The 21,205-nt window shown below is 41.9% G+C and overlaps 1 long non-coding RNA gene across 3 annotated transcripts in view; it reads right to left on the bottom strand.

Moving 5' to 3' along the window:
• The window catches only part of LOC106504490 (uncharacterized), a 754,869-nt gene that overhangs the window by 668,627 nt on the left and 65,037 nt on the right, over nucleotides 1-21,205 (bottom strand). The window contains exon 2 of one of the 3 annotated variants that reach the window (XR_014810927.1): nucleotides 10,968-11,085. The exons of the other annotated variants lie outside the window; for them this stretch is intronic. This is a non-coding gene — a long non-coding RNA (uncharacterized LOC106504490). The remainder of the gene's footprint in view (nucleotides 1-10,967; nucleotides 11,086-21,205) is intronic. 3 annotated transcript variants of the gene reach the window in all.

The raw sequence follows: 21,205 nt of genomic DNA, 5'->3' as shown, positions 1-21,205 counted from the left end.
TGCTCCCGCAGCATATGGAGGTTCCCAGGCTAGGGGTTGAATCGGAGCTGTAGCCACCGGCCTACGCCAGAGGCACAGCAATGCAGGATCCGAGCCGCGTCTGCAACCTACACCACAGCTCACGGCAACGCCAGATCCTTAACCCACTGAGCAAGTGCAGGGACCGAACCCGCAACCTCATGGTTCCTAGTCGGATTCGTTAACCACTGCACCACGACGGGAACTCCTGCAGTTGAATTCTTAACCCACGACGCCACAGTGGCAACTCTGCTCCTGTCTTCTTTTTATAGTAGAGGAAACTAAAGCACAGTGCATTTCAGTAACTTGTCCCAGATCACCCGGTGCAAGTGGTAAAGCCAGGATTCAACCCCATTCACCCACTTCTATGGCCCAGATTATTACTATTACTTGCTCTGAGGTAACAGGTAACAGTGAAACATTTGCCAAGGTAGGAAAAAGAAAACATCAGAGCAGTCTTGTCCCTCAGGACTCAGCAGGTTAGAAAGGATAGGATGTATCTAGTTTAAAATTTTTCAGTAGTTGAGACAAGGGCTTAATCTCTAGAATATATAAGCAACTTATACAACTCAACAGCAAAAAAACCAATCAATCAATGGAAAAATGGGCAAAAGACCTGAATAGACATTTCTCCAAAGAAGATACACAGATGGCCAGCAAACACATGAAAAAATGCTCAACATCGCTGATTATAAGAGAAATGCAAATCAAAACTACCATGAGATACCACCTCACACCAGTCAGAATGGCCATCATTCATAAGTCCACAAATAACAAGTGCTGGAGGGGCTGTGGAGAAAAGGGAACCCTCCTGCACTGTTGGTGGGAATGTAAACTGGTACAGCCGCTATGGAGAACAGTTTGGAGATACCTTAGAAATCTATACATAGAACTTCCATATGACCCCGCAATCCCACTCTTGGGCATCTATCCGGACAAAGCTCTACTTAAAAGAGACACATGCACCCGCATGTTCATTGCAGCACTATTCACAATAGCCAGGACATGGAAACAATCCAAATGTCCATCGACAGAGGATTGGATTCGGAAGATGTGGTATATATACACAATGGAATACTACTCAGCCATAAAAAAGAATGACATAATGCCATTTGCAGCAACATGGATGGAACTAGAGACTCTCATCCTGAGTGAAATGAGCCAGAAAGACAAAGGCAAATACCATATGATATCACTTATAACTGGAATCTAATATCCAGCACAAATGAACATCTCCACAGAAAAGAAAATCATGGACTTGGAGAAGAGACTTGTGGTTGCCTGATGGGAGGGGGAGGGAGTGGGAGGGATCGGGAGCTTGGGCTTATCAGACACAACCTAGAATAGATTTACAAGGAGATCCTGCTGAATAGCATTGAGAACTATGTCTAGCTACTCATGTTGCAACAGAAGAAAGGGTGGGGGAAAAACTGAAATTGCAATGTATACATGTAAGGATAACCTGACCCCCTTGCTGTACAGTGGGAAAATAAAAAAAAAAAAAAAAAATTTCAGTAGTTGAAAAACCTAAGTGACAAGTTCCTTTGCACTGAGCAGAAAGGATTTTTTAAAACTACTATTTTTTTTCTTTTCTTTCTTTTCTTTTTTTTTTTTTTTAAGGGCCGCACCTGCAGCATGTGAAAACTCCCAGACTAGGGGTAAAATTGGAGTTGTAGCTGCAGGTCTATGCTATAGCCATAGCAATGCGGGATCCACAGCATTGGATCTGTGTCCTATACCACAGCTCAGGGCAATGCCAGACCCTTAACCCACTTAGCAAGGCCAGGGATCAAACCTGAGTCCTCCTGGATACTAGTCTGGTTGTTAACCTGCTGAGCTACAATGGGAACTCCAAAAGGATTTATTTTAAAAATGGCCTGCCTGGGCATTCCTGGTTCGTTTAAATAGTAAATTTGTTGTTAAATGTCACTGTAATTCACCACTACCACAATTTAACTACACTGAACTTGTACATTTAGAATTGAGGTGAAAGTCATAACTAGAAACAAATTTAGCTCATATCATGGAATTATCAAAAAGGCCAAACTTCAGAGAACATGGTGGTCAGCACAGATGGGCTCTAACTTAACCTTATAAAATTAAAGGGGACAGCATTCATAACTAAGAGCCCGTAATTCGCCAAAGAAAAAAATAAAACATTCTTTGTGTGCCTTACCTAGTGTATCAATGGGAAAATATCCTGTTAGTTTACATTTTCTGCTGGACACTAAATGTCGCTGACATCCCTTCTGCACACCAACAATAGCCATGAGGCCCAGCAGACATGGTGCCCAGGCCCATAATACTCCTAAGGGCCATGAAAATGTTTTCATTTCTTTGAAAACCAGAAGAAAATGAATGAACACAAACTTTTAGGTGGAAGAAAAAGCTTTTATATATAACATTAACGATGTCGTCTTTATAGCAACATGTAGTAAAATGCTATTTTTCTTATTTTTTTAACGGAAAAAGGGTCGCAAGAAGGCAAACGTGTTTAAGGCACAGAGGTCACACTACATCCCTCCTCTTCACCCCTCACCATCGGCTCCACATTCCAAGGATTTGGGGTCAGTCTCTATCCTACTGTGGGTGGGAGGGAATAAGAGATGAAGGAAAGAAGCCATCTGCTAAATATTGACACCCACCCCACATGCACAGAGGCTGGCATGAATAGCAGGACAAGGAAGCAACCTAAATGTCCATCAGCAGATGAACAGATAAAGAAAATATGGGACATATATATACAATGGAGTATTACTGAGCCATAAAAAAGAATTGAGATAATGCCATTCTCAACAACATGGAAGGACATAGAAATTATCATATTAAGTCAAGTAAGCCAGAAAGAGAAAGACAAATATCATATGACATTGCTTATACGTGGAATCTTTAAAAAATGATACACATGAACTTATTTACAAAACAAACAGACAAAAATCAAACATATGGTTAGCAAAGGAAAGACGGGGAGAGGGATAAGTTAGGAGCTTGGGATTAACATATATACACTACTTTATAGAAAATAAACAAACAAGGCCCTACTGTATAGCACAGGAAACAATAGTCAATATCTTGTAATAAAGAATCTGAAAAAGAACATGCACATCTGAATCACTTTGCTATATACCAAAAACTATACAACATTTTCAATGATCTTTTAATAAAAAAGACAAAAAATTTTAGAAAATAGCCCTGAAAGCAGAATGCCTAATAGGCATTCTGATAGTAGGAAAATACATAGATATTTATAGATACCATGATTTGGGTGTAAATCAAGGCAAATACCCAAAAGCCAAGTCAAGAGCTCAAGGACCCACCACCATAACTGGCCACTGCACAGTCAAATCCTTGGACACAAATCAGGCAGTGTGGACAAAATAAATCCAGAGCCTCATCAGAAACCATGTGAGTTGTTCCGGCTGTCTCCTCTTTTCACACAGTTTTACTTTCTACTCAAAGAGAACTGTCCCACGTGGCCCTCATGGCTTTTTTCCCCCCATTGTGACCCACCCTGACTTGAGGCTCTATTTCGGCAATGTCACAGTTGGCCGACTGAACAACAAACTCAGTCCCCACGTGCGTGTCAGCTGCAGGAAAAGCGTCACCCTGACGCGGACCCCTACCCATCAGCTGCGTGTCACCAGCCAAATCAATCCCATGCTGCTCGGCACGCTCAGAAACCAAGACTAATAAATCATTTGCCTGCTCTAAGCCCACGATGGTAAGTGTGGTTCAATGCAGGTAATTATTAAAAAAAAAAAAAAAAAAAAGACTTTGAGAGCAAAAAAATCAAAACGTGGGAGTCTGTGTCTAATAGAAAAAGCCCGCAAAGAGATTTGGGAGTTCTAATGACACCAAGGAGTAGGTGAAAGGTCCTGGAGCCTGACAGTAGCTGGGCTGCCTGATTGACAGAATCGATCCCTTCTTCTCTCCAACACAGCCAGGCCCTGGATCCGCTCGCCTCTGGGTCTCCGTGCCAGGCGGCTGGAGGCGGGGCAGCGTATCCCCTCCTGCTTTTACGTGTCTGCAGAAAAGAGCCCCCACCAGTCCATCAATTACCAAGACTGTCAGCACCAGGAGGTGTCGGGATAGTGACAGGGTGAGGTAAAAGCCTTGGGGGCTAAGCTGAAAGGTTCCAACAAGACACATTAAACCACTCTTTATGTTTCCACCCCCACCTCCATCCATCAGCCCTGCCCCCCAGCATCAAAGCACACATTTTTCTTCTAACTTTCACAAGGATGTTATGGTTTCTGCCCAAAAAGTAGCATGGATGACAGGTCATTATTTCAGCTGTCATTCATTATTGTGATTGGCTCTCACATAAACTCGAAGCTCCCTCTCTGTCTCCTAACATGAACATTTGGTGGATGCTTCCACCCTTCCTCTTTTTCCTAATGAGACCACCCTCATCTAAGAGACTTAGAGGAGTCCTCTTCCCCACGTGAGATAAAAGACCTCCTCTCAGAATCCCTCAGAATATTTTGTTTGTTTTTCTGCAGAAGGGGAATTTCTGGGTGTCATTCAGAGGTGAAATTTTCATATCAATTATGGAAAAGCTCTCATCTGTTTTCTGGGGAAAAAAAAAATGGCATGATGCCCAAACAGAATTCAAGCATGGTTCTTTGGGCCTCTTGCAATCAAATGCCTCCAGCAAACATGGTTAACCTAGATGACCGTACTTTCTTCAGAAATGTATAGACAGTGGCAATGCACAAACTACCCATCAGTAGGGTGATTCCGTCAACCAATGAATTAAGCACATAAAAATAATTCAGTAGAGTGTTTGACAGAACTGTTCCACCATTTAAATTACATCCCTCATTAACTATTTTTAATTTAAAAACTTCCCAGGTAGCTCAGCAGGTGAAGGATCCCTCATGTTTACTGCTGTGGTGTGGGTTCAAGATCCCTGGCCCTGGGACTTCCTCCTGCTGCTGGTGCCAGCAGGACAAATACATATATACATACATACAAAGTGTATGTATTTAAAGTATATGATATGATGATTTGATATAGATACACTCAGTAAAGTGATTACTACTACCATGGAGCATCTTTGTCCGTGTGTGTGTGTGTGTGTGTGTGTGGGTGTGTGTGTGTGTGTGTGTGGTGTACACCCCTGAAGTCTCTTAGCAAATTTCCAGTATTCAAAAGAGTATTATTCATTATTGTCATCATGCTGTACCTTAGATCTTAGACTTATTCATTTTACATGAATTTGACTTTTTACTCTTTGACCAATATTCTCCCATTTCCCCCACCTCGCTACCCCTGGTAACTACCATGCAACTCTCTGCTTCTCGATAACTGTTGAGTTTCTTCTTGGTGCTAGGCAAGGATATAGGGATTAAAAAATTCTGGTCCCATCTAACTTTAAGGATTTCACAATCCAAAATCTCCCATCTATGTAGAGAATGTGGTGATTTTTTTTTAACCACAGCAAGAAAAATGGGATCTCAGATCCCATGGGATGAATGGGATCTGAGAAAAATCGTGTTAAAATTCATCCCACAGATGAATGGGATTTCAGAAAAATAGCGCTAAAACAAGGTACATTCTCACTGTAGGTGAAAATAAGGGAAATCCTAAAAATTTGTGATATAGGTTTACTTTGAGCTGTGAAAGATATTGAGTGGTGCTCTTTAGAAATGTGCCGAAGTTATATTCAAAGGCATGGAAGCAAACCTAAGTATTAGCTTCAGGAGAAATGTGGTCAATGCCTGGGAACCAGTTCCCCAGAGGATGCCATGGTTATCACCCCCCAGGGTGAGCTCACAGATTCAGGCACTGGTGTGAATTTACCTCTCATTGTAGGCATTCATAGCACTATCCCCATTACTTTCCCCAACATTTACAGAGCAAGGTGAGAAAGGAAGATGACAATTATTTTTAAATTCTTCTCTGTAGGACTTCCCATGTGGCTGGCAGCATAACCACCTGGCATTGCTGAAATACTTCTCTGTAGATTCAGAAACTATTCACCTTTAGTGGACATGGAGTCACAATTATCACAAACCGAATGGCATGTGATCAAACTGCCAAATTCCCTTTGAGTTGCTTTGGAGTCAACCCCATAGATAGTTTGAAGGCCCTGTCATATTTATCAGCTCTCTAAACCAACACTGTTACCTAAACCAGTAACAATCACTGCAAAAGCTAAAAACTGAACACACACATACACTCACTCACAGGCTAACCCTGGTCTTGGGCGTCCTGGAGACATGCGAACAACAGGGCCAACAGCTACAGCTTAATTAGCACCTCTTCATAGAAAAGTCTGTCAAGGTGAGGTGCAGAAGACACAATAACCATGGATCTGCTAAACCAGTAGTACCAAGGCAGCAGAGGAGAAGGAACAAAGGCAGAAAGACACCAAGGATCTTAGATGTGCCAAAGGAAAGTGGTGGCAAACAACCAAAAAAAAAAAAAAAAAATGCATTAAAAGACAACAACAAAACAAGATCACGTATAGACCAATCAAAACATTCTTAGGAAACTTTCCAGCATTTCTTCTCAGCCACCATTCTGAACTCACCTGGGAGAGAACAAACCATGGGAATGCAGTTGGGATTCATCACAAATCATTAGGAAGCCCTATAATTTGCCTATATTGCACATCTCACCTCCAGGGTGGGAGGGTGCCTGGTTCAAGACTCCAAGTGCAACTCAAGGTCACTCCCAGTAAGGTCATTCTCTCACCTCCCTGACCATTCAGGTGGAAATTAATGATCCCAGGATACTTTTCAAAATAGCACAGGGGATCACCCAGCTGCCTGGCTTCAGTCTCAATAAAACCCAACTTAATGTTCCCAGCTGGGAACGAGTCCTTCTCAAATATAGAGGAGAGTCTGTATTCGAGTCCACAATTATTAAGCTGTCCTTCGAGTACTGTAATTACTTTATTATCCATGGAGGACTTTAAGGTACTGGGTGAGTGAGGGATGCCTTGAAAAACCCAAGTCTATTGTAATTTGTAACTGACTTTATCCACAAATAAACAATTGGTCACGAAACGAAAGTGTCATTGAGGAAGCAAATTCACAGGTGTAGTCTTTACAACTATCAGAGGGCTTAGCTCCAAGAAAATTCAAATTCCAAAATAGTAACTTTAAGGAAAAGCATAGCATTTGGGGTTGAGTGTTCATATTTTTAAACACATATTCTCCAAAGGTAACATTTCAGTAGCTCAAGCCCCTATTAGTTTGACATACACTAAAACTGGGGAAAATACACCTGATGGGTAATGAAGATAAACCTAAATACCTTCCACTAATTTCTCCCATTGAGGAGACATTTATCCTTTAAATAGAAATGGACAGATGTGTGTGCTTTTTTAAAAAGAATTACAAAAATTAAAAACCTACAGACTGTATTAATTTTACACTGATTGGTTTCAAGGAAAATAATACGTAAGAATGTCTTCAAGGGGAATAAAGTAATGTCATCATTCTATTGTCAGAGATCATATGAACAGCCGTGAAGGACATATTTAAACTTAAATACTGTGTCTATAATCCATCTTTCAAGCCATGATCTGAAAGATGTTGCTATAAACTATTGGCAAGCAGATTTCTCAGGGAAAAGAGCAAAGGATAGGATAAAGTGGCATTTTATCTGTTGGCTCGTGAAAAAAAAAAATTATCCTAACACTTAGCAGCTTTAAACAGCAAACCTTTACATTCTCATAGTTTCAATGGGTCAAGAATGCAGGTGTGGCTTAGCTGGGTGTCCCAAGGGAGCCCACGGTCCTTCACAAGATCCAGTCAAGATGCTGGTGAATATGTCAGTGTGTATCATCTCAGGCTTAGTTGGGGAGGGGTCTGTTCTCAAGCTTGCTCACATGGCTGTTGCCAGGATTCAGTTCTCACAGGCTGTTGGATGGACTAAAGGTGTCAGTTCCTTGCTGGCTATTGGCCAGAGGCCTTCCTCTCTTCCTTCCCCATTGGCCTCTCTGTAGGGAAGCCCACAATATGGCACCTGGTTTCATCAATGCAAGAAGTGAGGCAGCAACAGGGAAGCCAGAGTCTTTTCATAACCTAATCCCAGAAGTGACATCCTATCAATTTTCAGAATTCTATTTACTATAAAGGAGTCACTACGTCCACCCCAAACTCAAAGGAAGGGGATCACACAGAGTATGAATACCAGGCAGTGGCAACCACTGGGGGTCATCTCAGAGGCTGCCTGCTGGAGGCATGTACCCATGTAGTGAAGAATGAATTTTACCCAAAGAGATGTCTGCCCTCTGTCCCAGCTCTGTTCCAGCTGGAATGTAACCTCTAAACCTTGGAATTTCCTGAGTGACAGCAACATATTTGTTATTCATGATAGGTCCCTAGATAGTTTATGCTAAGGTGACTCAGGATGAGGATTGGCTATGAGAAAGAATAACCATGGGATTAGATGGTGGGGGTTTTGATACTTGCAGGCCTTCCAGGAATAGGAGGGGGCCTAGAGAATTAGTCACATGTCAAGGATTCAACTGATCATGCCTACATAATGAAACTCTGGCAAAAACTCTGGACTCTGAAATTTGATGAGCTTCTCAGTTTGGCCATACTCCATGCATACTGTCACACGTCTATAGCAGGAGGATAACACAGCCCTGAGGACACTGACGCTTTGCATTTGGGACCTTCCTGGTCTCAGATTCTGCCCTCTGTGTCTCTTTTTGGCTGGTTCTGATTTGCATCCTTTTGTTGTAATAAAACTTTAATCATAAGTATAGTGTTTTCCTAAGTTCTGTGAGTTATTCTAGCAAATTACTAAACCAGAAAAAATCCACAAGGACCCCCAATTTTATAACTAAATGGTTTCATATGAAGGTGGCCCTGGGGACAAATGCTTTTTTTTTAATTTTGGGGGGCCACACCTGCTGTATTTGGAAGTTCCTGGGCTAGGGGTTGAGTAAGAGCTGCAGCTTCTGGCCTACACCACAGCCACAGCAATGTAGGCTCCAAGCTGTGTCCTCAACCTACACTGCACCTCACATCAATGCTGGATCCTTAACCCACTGAGCCACAATAAGTACGCCAGGACACCCACTTTATAAATGGCATTAGAACTCTTAGGCAGAACTGGCAGTCTTGGAGGACTGCGCCCTTTGCCTTGAGTTTGGCTAACTCCAGGTAGTACCTAAGAGACTTTTATCATTCTATTATTCCAAAAGGAATTATTTTGTTTGTGGGTCCATTTGTCTGGGTTTTGGTTCTATTTCTGTTTTTAGGACAACCCCCTCCAAAGATATTCTAGATAAGAAAGGGGAAACAACTGCTATTCCTGAAAAGACCCCAGTCCCAAGGAGTGACCATTCCCAGACTAAGACAGCCTCCTGGACTATAATGACCACTGGGTCAGAGCCTGAAAACTGGAAAATGAACATGAAAATGGCATAAATTTTTCAATCCCACAAAATACAACGGCAGCCAAATTATTGAAACATTTGCCTAGTCAGAATTATTGTAAATATGTTGAAATTTCTATCTCAGTATATTTTATTGAGTATATCTTAGACAATTTGAAGTTTAAATTATTCCTTCATTATGCTTTCCCACAAAATAAATATTTAAGAGTTTTCTATGTGCAAAACACTGACGTGTGCTTTCTAGCTTGCCTCCGTTTAATCCACAAAAATTATTCTAATCTTACATTGTATTTTACATATGAGAAAACTGAGGAACAGAGAGATTAAGTTGGAAAGGAAAACAACATTCTAAATTTACACTGAAAAACAAGTTAGCAGATATTATACCAAGTCTTGGAAGGGTCATTTTAACTTAGAATGTAAAATTGATTGATAAGCATTAGACTTTGACTTTTCGTTGCTGTGGAAAGATCATAATAAATTTAATTGCTTTTTAAAGACAATTGAAATTATGTTCAAAATTTTAAAAAAACTAAACTATCTTCTTAAAATAAAGATTGCAAACTCAGAAGATTTGGGTGTTGGGCCCATAATGTGAATGAGTGGAGTTACTGAGTGGGGCCTTTGTGGACCCAAGAATACCAGCTCCATCTACAGGGAGCAGAGACCCCACGGACCTCATTTTTGCCTGTGGGAACTGGGTTCAGCACTGCTTGCCTACAGCCTTTTCTGTGAAAACTTCTGATTTTTAAATATTGCCAACAAATTATTTTCTTAACTCTGTAAGCTGAGAAAAGCACATTCAAAATTTTGACCTGGAAAACTTAACAAAGAGAAAAGCAATTAATTTTGTTCATTTGATCCTTGTGAAGAATCAAATCAGATAATCCTAGCCTAGGATTGGTGCCAAAGTGGCTTGTCTTTAATGGAGTGAATCACTTCACAGAGTAAATCTTACCTCCACTGCAGACACTGTGCTGACCAAGGAAAGACAGCTAAGAAAGATCCCATCAGGTCATGAGCTCTTGAGGTTGGATAAAATCTTAAAAGATGAACTGATCCACTGAAGGAATCCCTTCGACAACTATTTCTTTTTTTTTTTTTTGTCTTTTTGCTATTTCTTTGGGCCGCTCCCACGGAATATGGAGGTTCCCAGGCTAGGGGTTGAATCGGAGCTGTAGCCGCCAGCCTATGCCAGAGCCACAGCAACACGGGATCCGAGCCGCGCCTGCAACCTACACCACAGCTCAAGGCAACGCCAGATTGTTAACCCACTGAGCAAGGGCAGGGACCGAACCCGCAACCTCATGGTTCCTAGTCGGGTTCGTTAACCTCTGCACCACGAGGGGAACTCCGACAGCTATTTCTTATAAAGAATTACCTAGCTTTGTGAATCTTCTAGGGGACTACCCTGAAGGCAGCCCACCTCTTATCTAAAAAGCTCCAACTGTTACAAAAAAATTCTTCCTAATATTGGTTTGAAATATGCCCTCCACTCACTGGTCCTAGTTCAGTTCTGTGGAGCTACATGACAGCCCTTCCAATATTTACAGACATCTGGTATACCCCAATCTTCTCTTACCTCAGCTTAGCCACTCTTAGCCTTTCCAAATACAAATGCTCTGGGAATTTCTCAGTATTCTGGTCACCTTTTTCTGTGTTGACTTCATGATGTAAGTCTCCCTTTTAAAACAAAGTACCTAGAAATAAATATGCAGGAGATGAGCTCAAACTGCACCTTAAAATAATATGACACTGCAAACAAGTTCAGGCTACAGTCCCAGCAAGAAAAGCCTACAGCACGTGGTGTGGCCAATGAGGATATTTAACTGAGGGATCAATATGAAACAGTCAAATGTATACCTCAAATTGTTGATTTTAACTTTGAAATTTAAGAATTAAATGTCATGCTCATTCTAAATCCTATATTTTATTGTAATAGATTCATTTAGTAGTGTGGCCTTTTTGGAATTCCCGTGGTGGCGCAGTGGTTAACGAATCCGACAAGGAACCATGAGGTTGCAGGTTCGATCCCTGGCCTTGCTCAGTGGGTTAAGGATCCAGCATTGCCTTGAGCTGTGGGTGTAGGTCACAGATGCAGTATGGATCCCGCATTGCGTAGGCCAGCGGCTACAGCTCCAATTAGACCCCTAGCCTGGGAACCTCCATATACCGCGGATGCGGCCCTAGAAAAGACCAAAAAAAAAAAAAAAAAAAAAGTGTGGTCTCTAAGAATTCCTACCCACTCATCACAAAAATTATTCACCCTTCATTTGCATCTTTGCTACCACTAGAGTTTCTTTTGGAGTCAGTTTTCTAGAGCACACCATCTTTGGTTCTAAGTTGTTCAAAATGAAGTATTTTTAATTCAAGAAAAGCTGAATTTAAAAATAATAAACACTGAGATTTCAAAAAACAGGAGTTCTCCCATGGCACAGTGGGTTAAGGATCTGGCATTGTCACAGCAGCAGGGCTTGGGTCACTGCTGTGGCCCAGGTTCAGTCTCTGGTCCGGGAACTTCTATGTGCTACGGGTGTGAGAAAAAAAAAAAAACAAAAAAAAAGGATAACGGTGGTTGTCAGGGGAGGAGAGGGTGAAGGGAGAATTATTGTTTAACGGGCATATGGTCTCAGTTTTATAAGATGAATTAAGTTTAAGATCAATGAAAAACTTGTTTAAATCACATTCAACTTTTTAAATTGTGAGGTCACACACCTGGGAATAATCGCTAAACTGATGTTATATTTCTTTGCTACCTTTTTACAATGATTCTACCAAGGGGCTTCTGAAAGCATCAAAACTAGCATCAGCTGAAGTCTTTTTAGGTTAGTATGCCTTCCTAATAAGCACTTTTTTCCTATAATATCAGAGACTTTGCTAGAACTTGAATATGAATTGGGTTTTTTTGTGATGGTTAAATTTGGTAGGAAAAAAATATGTGTTCAAGCATAAATTGTGTCTCATATTGACCTCATCACTTAGTTCCCCCATTGTCTCTTACTGAGTTTGTAATCAGTTGAAATACTCAGGAGTTTTACATATAAATTCGTATCAGATGATTTATCCCAAAGAATGTATATTTATACTTATACTCACACTTTTAGCTAAAAATAAATTTTTACATTAATATCATCTTGCATGTATATACTACATGGAATTTTTCAAAGCTCTTTCAAATGCATTATCACAACAATTTGATGCAATAGCCCAGGGAAAGAATTTTAGGCACATTTTATAGATATGAATATAATTATCACTGGTAGGCATCACTTTGTTTTAAAGAACAATGCTCATGTTTTATAAAGAGTTCATTCAAATAGAAAAGAATGCCAAATAGCAAAATCAGTAAAACGTCATGATATTTGAATAGTCACCAAAAAATACAGAGTAAGCAAGCACATGGGAAAATATCATTGCTATGGATAAAAGAAAAGCAAATTGAAATAATAATTAGTGACATTTCAGGCCTGGTACAGGAATGAACAAGAGAAAAAGGCAAAATCCAACACTGATAAAACTGCACTAAAACTTTAAGCTTAATATTTGCTGGTGACAATATGAATTAGTATAAATCGCTTGGAAAAGTACTTACTTTTCCAAGTATGTATATTTAGCAATGTATTTGTAATGTCAAAAAAGTCATTCCCTTTAATCAATTATTCCCATGTGTAAAACTTATTCTTGAAAAAATTCATAAGAAGAAGTTATTTGCAGGAAGATATTCATCAAAGAATTATTCACAATAATAAGAAAAGGAAACAATAAAGGTTTGTAAAGAAAACAAATAAACCTTTGCTCAATGACCAGATCACCCTCTCTCTCATACACACATATATATAATTCTGTACTTTGGAAATATAGGAGAAAAGAAATTGTTGCTTCTCCATCCTGTCAGAATTTGTTGGTGCCCAATATTTCCAAAGAGAAATGCATTGCATTTCATACAAACACATTCCCATCAAACTTTCTCATGGAACCATGTAGTTAAGTTTGCATTTGTCCAAGAACAGTCTCTGTGCAACTCCCAGCCTGAGAAGGCTAATGGGTTTAAACTATACGAGAACGAAGTTCCTCAGAGTGGGAGCAATGGTAGTGATGTCTGCTCACTGACAAATGAACTGTGCGATGAAAATACATTTGCATGAACTTCCAGACAGCATGAGCAATTGCTAATCCGGTGACTGCACCCTTTGGAGGCTCAGCATGTGAGTGCATCCCCAGAAGGTGTTGTGTAAGATGCAGAGCAGCTCCCCAACACCTTGCTTCTGGGGTAGAGAGGGCCTCATCTATGTCATGAATAACAAGTGAAGCCCAAATCAACAGCATTTAGGCTCTAACATGAACTTTGATGTTCTCCTAGAAGGGAAAATGTTAATTTGATTTGTATATTAGCTGGGATGTAGCAGGGAATACCTGGAGGAGGAAAGTGGGGTATTTGAGGTATTCTTGCCACTCAAACAATCTAGTACCTTAACTTCCCTCCTAGGGCAGAGTAGAACACGCTCAGACCACTGAAACACTGTACTCAATGTTCGACATCTCAACTTCACACCAATCTGGTCACTTCATGACGTGTTTGATGGTCTTGACAGGCAAAGACTCCAGCAGGAAACTGCAACTTTGCACCCACCTGACTTGTCTCTGGGCAGACCCGCTTTAGTCTGGACCTATTGAGCTCCACATGGTGGCTGGAGCCCCACCTGCTATTAACCCCCTTCACATCCGATTCACTGTAAAACTCATACCAACAAGTCAAGGGCCATTAAATATATACAGCTTGGGTAATTAAATGGGTTACACATGAATATTATTTGGTCTGCAAACAATTCTGTGAAAGGTTCCAGAGGGCTGTGTCTTGAGGATTGTAGCTCATTTGTGGGGCTTTGCCAGGAAATGGCTAATTATGACACCTACATGCGTTTCTATGCAATTGGGCTCCAGGGACTGGCCACCTTGTGTATACAAATCAGCATCACTTCTAGGGTGGGGAGCCAAGATGGTCTCCCATGGCTGAGGGATGGCAATCAAACAGGGCATTATTAGCAACAGCAAGGCCTCTGGAAAAAATAATTTGGCTCGTTGTATGTGGAACTAGCATTTTCTATCCATGCATGTCTTCAGGCAACCAATTTTAGGGACATTCGTATTAAAATAAACCCCTTGCATGCTCCCTTATCCACACCAGGCTTTCAGAAGGTACACTGGTTTTTCATGGAAAAGCTACTTCAAAGACTGGGTCATTTCCAGAAAACAATTTCTCTGCCCCTCTAGATCAGGGATTCTGCCTAGGCATCTGGCAATGCTTTTGTTTTTTTGGTTTTTGGGGTTTTTTTTTTTTTGCCTTTTCTGGGGCCGCTCCTGTGGCATGTGGAGGTTCCCAGGCTAGGGGTCCAATTGGAGCTATAGCCGCCGGCCTACACCAGAGCCCGAGCAACACCAGATCCAAGCCACGTCGGCAACCTACACCACAGCTCACGGCAACGCCGGATCCTTAACCCACTGAATGCTCTTAAACTTACAGGAAGAACTGGCAATGGGTGTAAGGATAAGGAGAGGTTCTATAGCTTTTATTTGTTACCCAAAAAAGACTGACTTTGTTCTGCCTGGTATAAATGCTCTAATCTCAGAGCAGAGGGAATCTTAGGAAGGACTTTAAGGAAAGAGAGTGTGGGCCATCTCTCCTTTTCCCAGGCATCCAGAGGACCCCGCTTCCCAGCATGACTTGCTGGCAGGTGTGGCCATGTGACCAGATCCTCACCAATGGAATGTGAAAAGGAAGATAGTGTCTGATCTTGCTAAGGCTTTTAAGAAGTGGCTGACTCTCTTTCTTATCCTTTCTCGTTCCACCAATGCATTCAGAGGATGGCAAGGGTGTAGAGCATGGTGGAACCAGAGGACAAAAGAAATTGGATTCCTGAATCACTGTGTGGAAGAAAGATTCCCGCCAGCCAGAACAGCTGCCTCCAACTGTGAAGCAAAAAACAAAGTTCTGTGGTGTTGAATCATCATACGTGCTTGTATAAACTAGGCTGGCTGCTCTAATGCAGAATGAGCAACATGGTCAGATTTGTGTTTTAGAATGGGCTGTACATTTCTAATATAGTTTATAATGAAGAGACATATCAGGCTTTCATTTTACTACAATGCTTTTCATATTACCACTTTTCAAAATGCCCGACACATCCCATCATTCCCAAAGGGCCAAAATCTTAGATAAAAACAACACAAAGGCATTTTATTTATAGATTGGCCACCAGGTCATCTCCTTCAGACATTGAACACAAGGGCAAAAAGTCTTCCCATATGATTTCCCTAAGTATTACATCCAATTTTCCCTTGAATACCTCTAGTGCTAGTGTCTTGACAGCTTTTTGAGCAAAATTACTCTACTGCCTGATTGACCTTCATGGTTCAGAATGTTCTCTTTCCTGTCAGACTTTAGTTTTCCTTCTTCTAACTTAAGCAGATAACTGGCCAGACTCCAGTGAATGAATTAGTCCTACAGTAAAACTCAGAAATATGGTGTTAAAAAGCTTAAAGTAGACTTAAGTTTTCCTGGGATGAGATCTCATTTAATCATAAAAAGGACATGAAACAGGGTCTCCATTTGACAGGCTCTGAGATTTCTAATAACTTGGCCATGACCAAAACACGAGGAGGGGACCATGCCTGAGGCAGTCTGATGAGCCCACTCCCAGCCCCATCCTAGTCCACTTGGCTTCCTCATATTCAGATGAAAGAAGCACTTTGGCCACGGACTCATGTTCAAGTTCCTCAGTAGTCTGGGGGATAAAGCTTAGAATTCACTGAGTAATTTAAGATGGGTTCATTTTCCAAGGTTGGAATGACCTTGTTTTCACAAACACTGTAATTCTTTTGAAAGTGACCAGGGAGAGCCTTTTGCAGGCGGGAGTTATATAAGCCAGTGGACTTAAAAAAGAAAAAATACTGACTTATGGCTCAAAATGAGCTTCCAGAACTGATCTGAAAGGAGTTCAGAGGTTTTGGAATTTTGATGTTGGTCTTGATTGAGTCCATCTGTTCATGGGTTAAGAATCCGAGTCTAGGGAACTGGGTGTCTCTTGCCTTCTCCTCCTTCCACTCCCCACCCTCCCATGAGGGTGGAATAGTCCCCACAGCCTCTAGTACACCCTTGCAATCCAGCACTCCTTACTTAGTGACCACAGCCGGTCTTCGTGGGGGCAGTATCAGCCTTTCAAAGCCAAGAGAGAGGCATCCACACCCACCATGCTCCCCCTACCCGCTACCCCGACCCTGGACAGAGGTGTGGGGGTTTGGGAGCAAGGCAGCCATGAACAAGCAGACACTGCAGAGAGGCCTGCCAGGCTTGTCACCAGGGCTGGGTAATGAGGTCAATGTGAAAACAACTGGGAGGCAGGTTCTGCAGGAAACACAGGCAGAGTGGAAACAGCCCAGAACTACACTGTAGAATCCAAATTCATGGAGTCAATTGCCAGGAACATGACATGACCTTTTGAACACAGTGAACATCTCTTAGAGAGCAGGCTGCCCTGCTCTTTTCCATGTCATTGCTGCCCTGGAGTTGCAAGTCACTGGAAGTAACAGTCCAGCCTCCAAATTTGTGCTCTTTTAATGATACCCAGACACACACACACAAACACAGGCATAAATGTGTGTCTGTTACCCACAAGGTTTCTTGGCCGTCCTCAATGAATAGAAATTGACAAGAGGCCAGATAAGAAACTCAGGGGAAGCTTTATTGGAGGCCCCTGCTACAGCAGAGGGGCGGGAAAACAAGTAACATCTTCCTTTGCTCACTACTCCGGAGGGTGTAAATGGCACAGTAGACCCCCACCCCTACCCTTATATGGGGTGAGAGGAGGAGTGGCTTAGGGTTTGTCCATCCCCTTGGTGGTGCCATGTGCAGGGTGCATGGGCAGTGCCCTGCTTTTGCTCCTGATACCCTATTTTTTTTTTTTTTTTTTTTACTCCCGGCTCTTCAGAAGTGGCAATTGGATTTTTGGTCTTTTCGTATCTTGCCTATAATTTGCCCCAGCTGGGTATGCACATAGCTGTTTTTGGTCCCTAGTAGTTTCTTTGTATTTTCTTGCTCAAGAAGACATTTGTCCATGTGCAAGCACTGTAGCGAAGGGTCCCAGGTCACAACCTGTCTCATGTATATATGCATACAAACATACGTGATAGACATGTCCTATGTGTATGCATTTTAAAATTTACTTAAAGCCCTTCCCACTTAATATTTTATATCTTTTATTAGAGTATTCACCCTAGCTTGTTTTGAATAGCAATCTTTGAGATCCAGTGCATCTTTTCAAATGAGAAAACAATCTTTGTACAGAGTAGGCTGGTCTACTCTAATGCAGACTATTCTCAGCCACAGCCAAAGATCCCGTATTGAGAGCAGCAACGAAGCTACTTTCCAATCCAACACTGATCTAGCCCAGAAGAGGTTCTGCCCAGCCCCGCACTTTAGTTTTCTATCGCCTTTCTTTCACCTTCTCCACACCCTATTAAATCCAGACCCAGAGTATTTCTTTCATGTCCAGCAGCATCACCTGTTCTTTCTCCAGAAAAGCTGTAAACTTTTGTGGTTGGGGTCCAAACCCCAACCTCTCAAGCCAGGAATTCTTGCCTTGGGAACTTGGGCAGTGTTGACAAAGAAGCAAGAAAAAGAGCTAAAATGTCTCTGATCAGGAAACTGCTTTTATGAAGAATGTTAAATCAAGAGTTCAGCAGTTAATGAACCCAACTGGTAGCCATGAGGACACGGGTTCAATCCTGGACTGGCTCAGTGAGTTAAGGATCCGGCATTGCCATGATCTGTGGTATAGGTCGCAGATGCAGCTCAGATCCCACTTTGCTGTGGCTGTGGTGTAGACCAGCGGCTACAGCTCCAATTTGACCCCTAGCCTTGGAACCAACATATGCCTCAGGCGCAGCCATAAAAGGACCAAAAGGGAGGGAGGAAGGAAGGCAGGAAAGAAAGGAAGGAAGGAAGGAAGAAAAAACAGGGAAAAAAGAATGTTAAATCAGAGCACACTACACATGATTGTAAAACCTTTAAAAGATTTGCAAAGGATTTGCAGCTCTCAACTTTATTTATTTTTGCTTTTTAGGGCAACATGTGCAGCATATGGAAGTTCCCAGGCTAGGAGTCAAATAGGAGCTGCAGCTAAGAGTCTACGCCACAGCCACAGCAATGCCAGATCCGAGCCTCATCTGCGACCTACACCACAGCTCATGGCAATGCTAGATCCTTAGCCCACTGAGTGAGGCCAGGGATCAAACCCGCATCCTCATGGATACTAGTCACGTTCCACAAAGGGAACTTCCAGCTCTCAACTTTTTAACAGAAAATACTTTCTCATAGGAAAAGGGAAAACACTAGCACTTCACTTGGAGTCTGAAAAATATGTGATTTTCTTAAAAAGAAATTTGGGATGGGGGTAGGGGTGGGGGTCTACTGTGCCATTTACACAATGTTTCGTCTCTGTGGCCGGGACAAAACAGCCTTATCATGGGCAGACCGGCTAAACACAGGTTAATTGCCTGAGCACTGCATATACTGAGCTCCCCAGAGGAGAATATATGCCAAGATAGCTCTCTTCATATTCTGTGCTCTACTTAAAACTTAGGATGACAAATAGGGGAGCTGGGAGGGCTCCTGGGAGCTGTGAAATGTATTCTCTATAGATTACAAAATACTTTGAGCAATCATTAGAAAATGTAATCACTACTTTATCATATGAAACTGTTTCTCACCGTTGGAAGTTGATTTTTGTAGGTTTAATATAGCTCTAGGTCATGCTTTATGGATTGCTCTGCAGAAACTCTCTGCTGGAAGTTTCCATCAAGGTTAGCCAAGCAACAAGGAGGAAATGGGCGAGGGTAGGGGTGTGGCCTTCCTTCCCACCCAGCTGGAAGATCATAATTCCTGGGCCTCCTGAGAGGACTTAGATTTGGATATAAGCCTGGCAGAGAGTCCTGATTTCTGTAAGTTAGCCCCATGAGATTTTAAAAATCAGCAAGTAAGGGAAAAATCATGTGGAGTCAGAGTTGCCCTTGAAAAAAAATCCCTTAAATGGCTCAATGGGTAGAGTAAGAATAATCATGATAATACCTAGCACTTAGATCTTACTATGTGCCAGCATTATTCTACTCTATTCTTTTGTTGTTGTTTTATCTTTTTAGGGCCATACCCACAGCATATGGAAGTTCCCAGGCTAGGGGTTGAATTGGATGGAACTGTAGCTGCCAGCCTACACCACAGCCACAGCAATGCAGGATCTGAGTGGTACCTGTGACCTACACCATAGCTACACCACAGTAATGTCGGGCCCTTAACCCACTGAGTGAGGCCAGGGATCAAACCCACGCCCTCATGGATACTAGTCAGGATCATTACTGCTGAACCACAACAGAAACTCCTACTCTATTCTTAAGAGAAAGGTATGATTGAGTTCCATTTTAGAGCTGTGGGAAACTGAGGCTTAGAGGAATTCGGTTACACCCTCCTAAGGTCACAGAGCCACCTAGTGGTGGATCCAGGATTCAAACGCTGGAAGTCTGGCTCTAGAGCCCTCTCCCTAATCCCTTGCTTTACTGCCTCTCAGTACACATGGTTAGGTGTATACTATCCAATAAGACACATTGCGTTTGCATAAAAATCCAATGTCTGATGAACTATGTGAATGCGTATGAATGAGTCTCTTCTCAATAATGCCAGCGATATTATTGTTTTCCTCTAGTAAGGAGCTCATAGAGTTGAACTTAAGTTAGGTAGGTGTCCCTCCAACACGATTCCACTGTGCACAATGTGATTGTATTCAGCGAGGGTTGAATAAAACCAGAGATTGTCTAGTAGAGAGCTACATCCTGCCCCATTTGGGGCAGTGCAGTCAAGAGCACAAGGCAGCACATAGTGGTCCAAAAATGTATGATAGCTGTGATAGGCACAGTCGTTCCTCCTCTGAAAACATCAGGACCAAATGTGCGACTCAGGTAGGCATTCATCAGGTACAGGCTGCTGTTCGTTACACACCTAACAACAGCAGCCTGCTTCGTAAGCACTTCTGTTTTGAAGAGACCACAGTTAACAATTTTATCCCCCATTTAACCAGGAAGGAGCCCTGAATCGAGGCAGCTTACAGGATTCTACGGAGTTATGGATCTTAAGACACCCGGCGTGAGTAAAATCAAAACCTGGGATTAGAGACATTTAAAAAGGAAGAAATTGGGCCTGCCCAGAACAGCAAAATAAATATTTAAGAACATTGTCCTTCATAGACTTATATAACTAAGTAAATCTACAATTTTTTTTTTTTTTTGCTTGATAGGAAAAATACATTATACATTGGGAATATTTCCAGGAGAAAATGGAATGGCATATCTCTTAAAGAATTCACCAGAGAGCTGAGTCATACCCTTCAGCCTTAAAGGGTCAGAGTCCTGGCATCAACCAACAGAAAGAATTGTCACTGAAGGACAGACTCACCACAGTCAAATTAATAGAGACTGATATATAAGCCCAATGTCTGTAGGTTAATGCCCTTGGAATAACTGGACTATTATCTTGGGCATGGCCAGGAGAAAATGTAGAATAGAAAATCAAATTATAATCAGAAACAGCCATGTGTGACATGAAATCAGAACCAAGGCATGAACCAGACCTGAAGAGTATAGCTCAGCCGAAGTGATGGATGCACTCTTCCTCATGATGAGAAGTCATCACCTAACCTCCTGCTGCCCAGTCCATAACTTCACCACCCTGAGAACTGATTCTCTCCCTGGTGTACACACCATCCTTCAGTTAGTGTC

This window comes from Sus scrofa, chromosome 7, assembly GCF_054392235.1.
Source record: "Sus scrofa isolate SSC_HxYL_T2T_F1_AM1 chromosome 7, Sscrofa_HxYL_maternal_Yorkshire_Landrace_v2.0, whole genome shotgun sequence".
NCBI lineage: Eukaryota > Metazoa > Chordata > Mammalia > Artiodactyla > Suidae > Sus > Sus scrofa.
The sequence above is the reverse complement of the archived record's forward strand: the minus strand, read 5'-3'. Positions and strand labels throughout refer to the sequence as shown.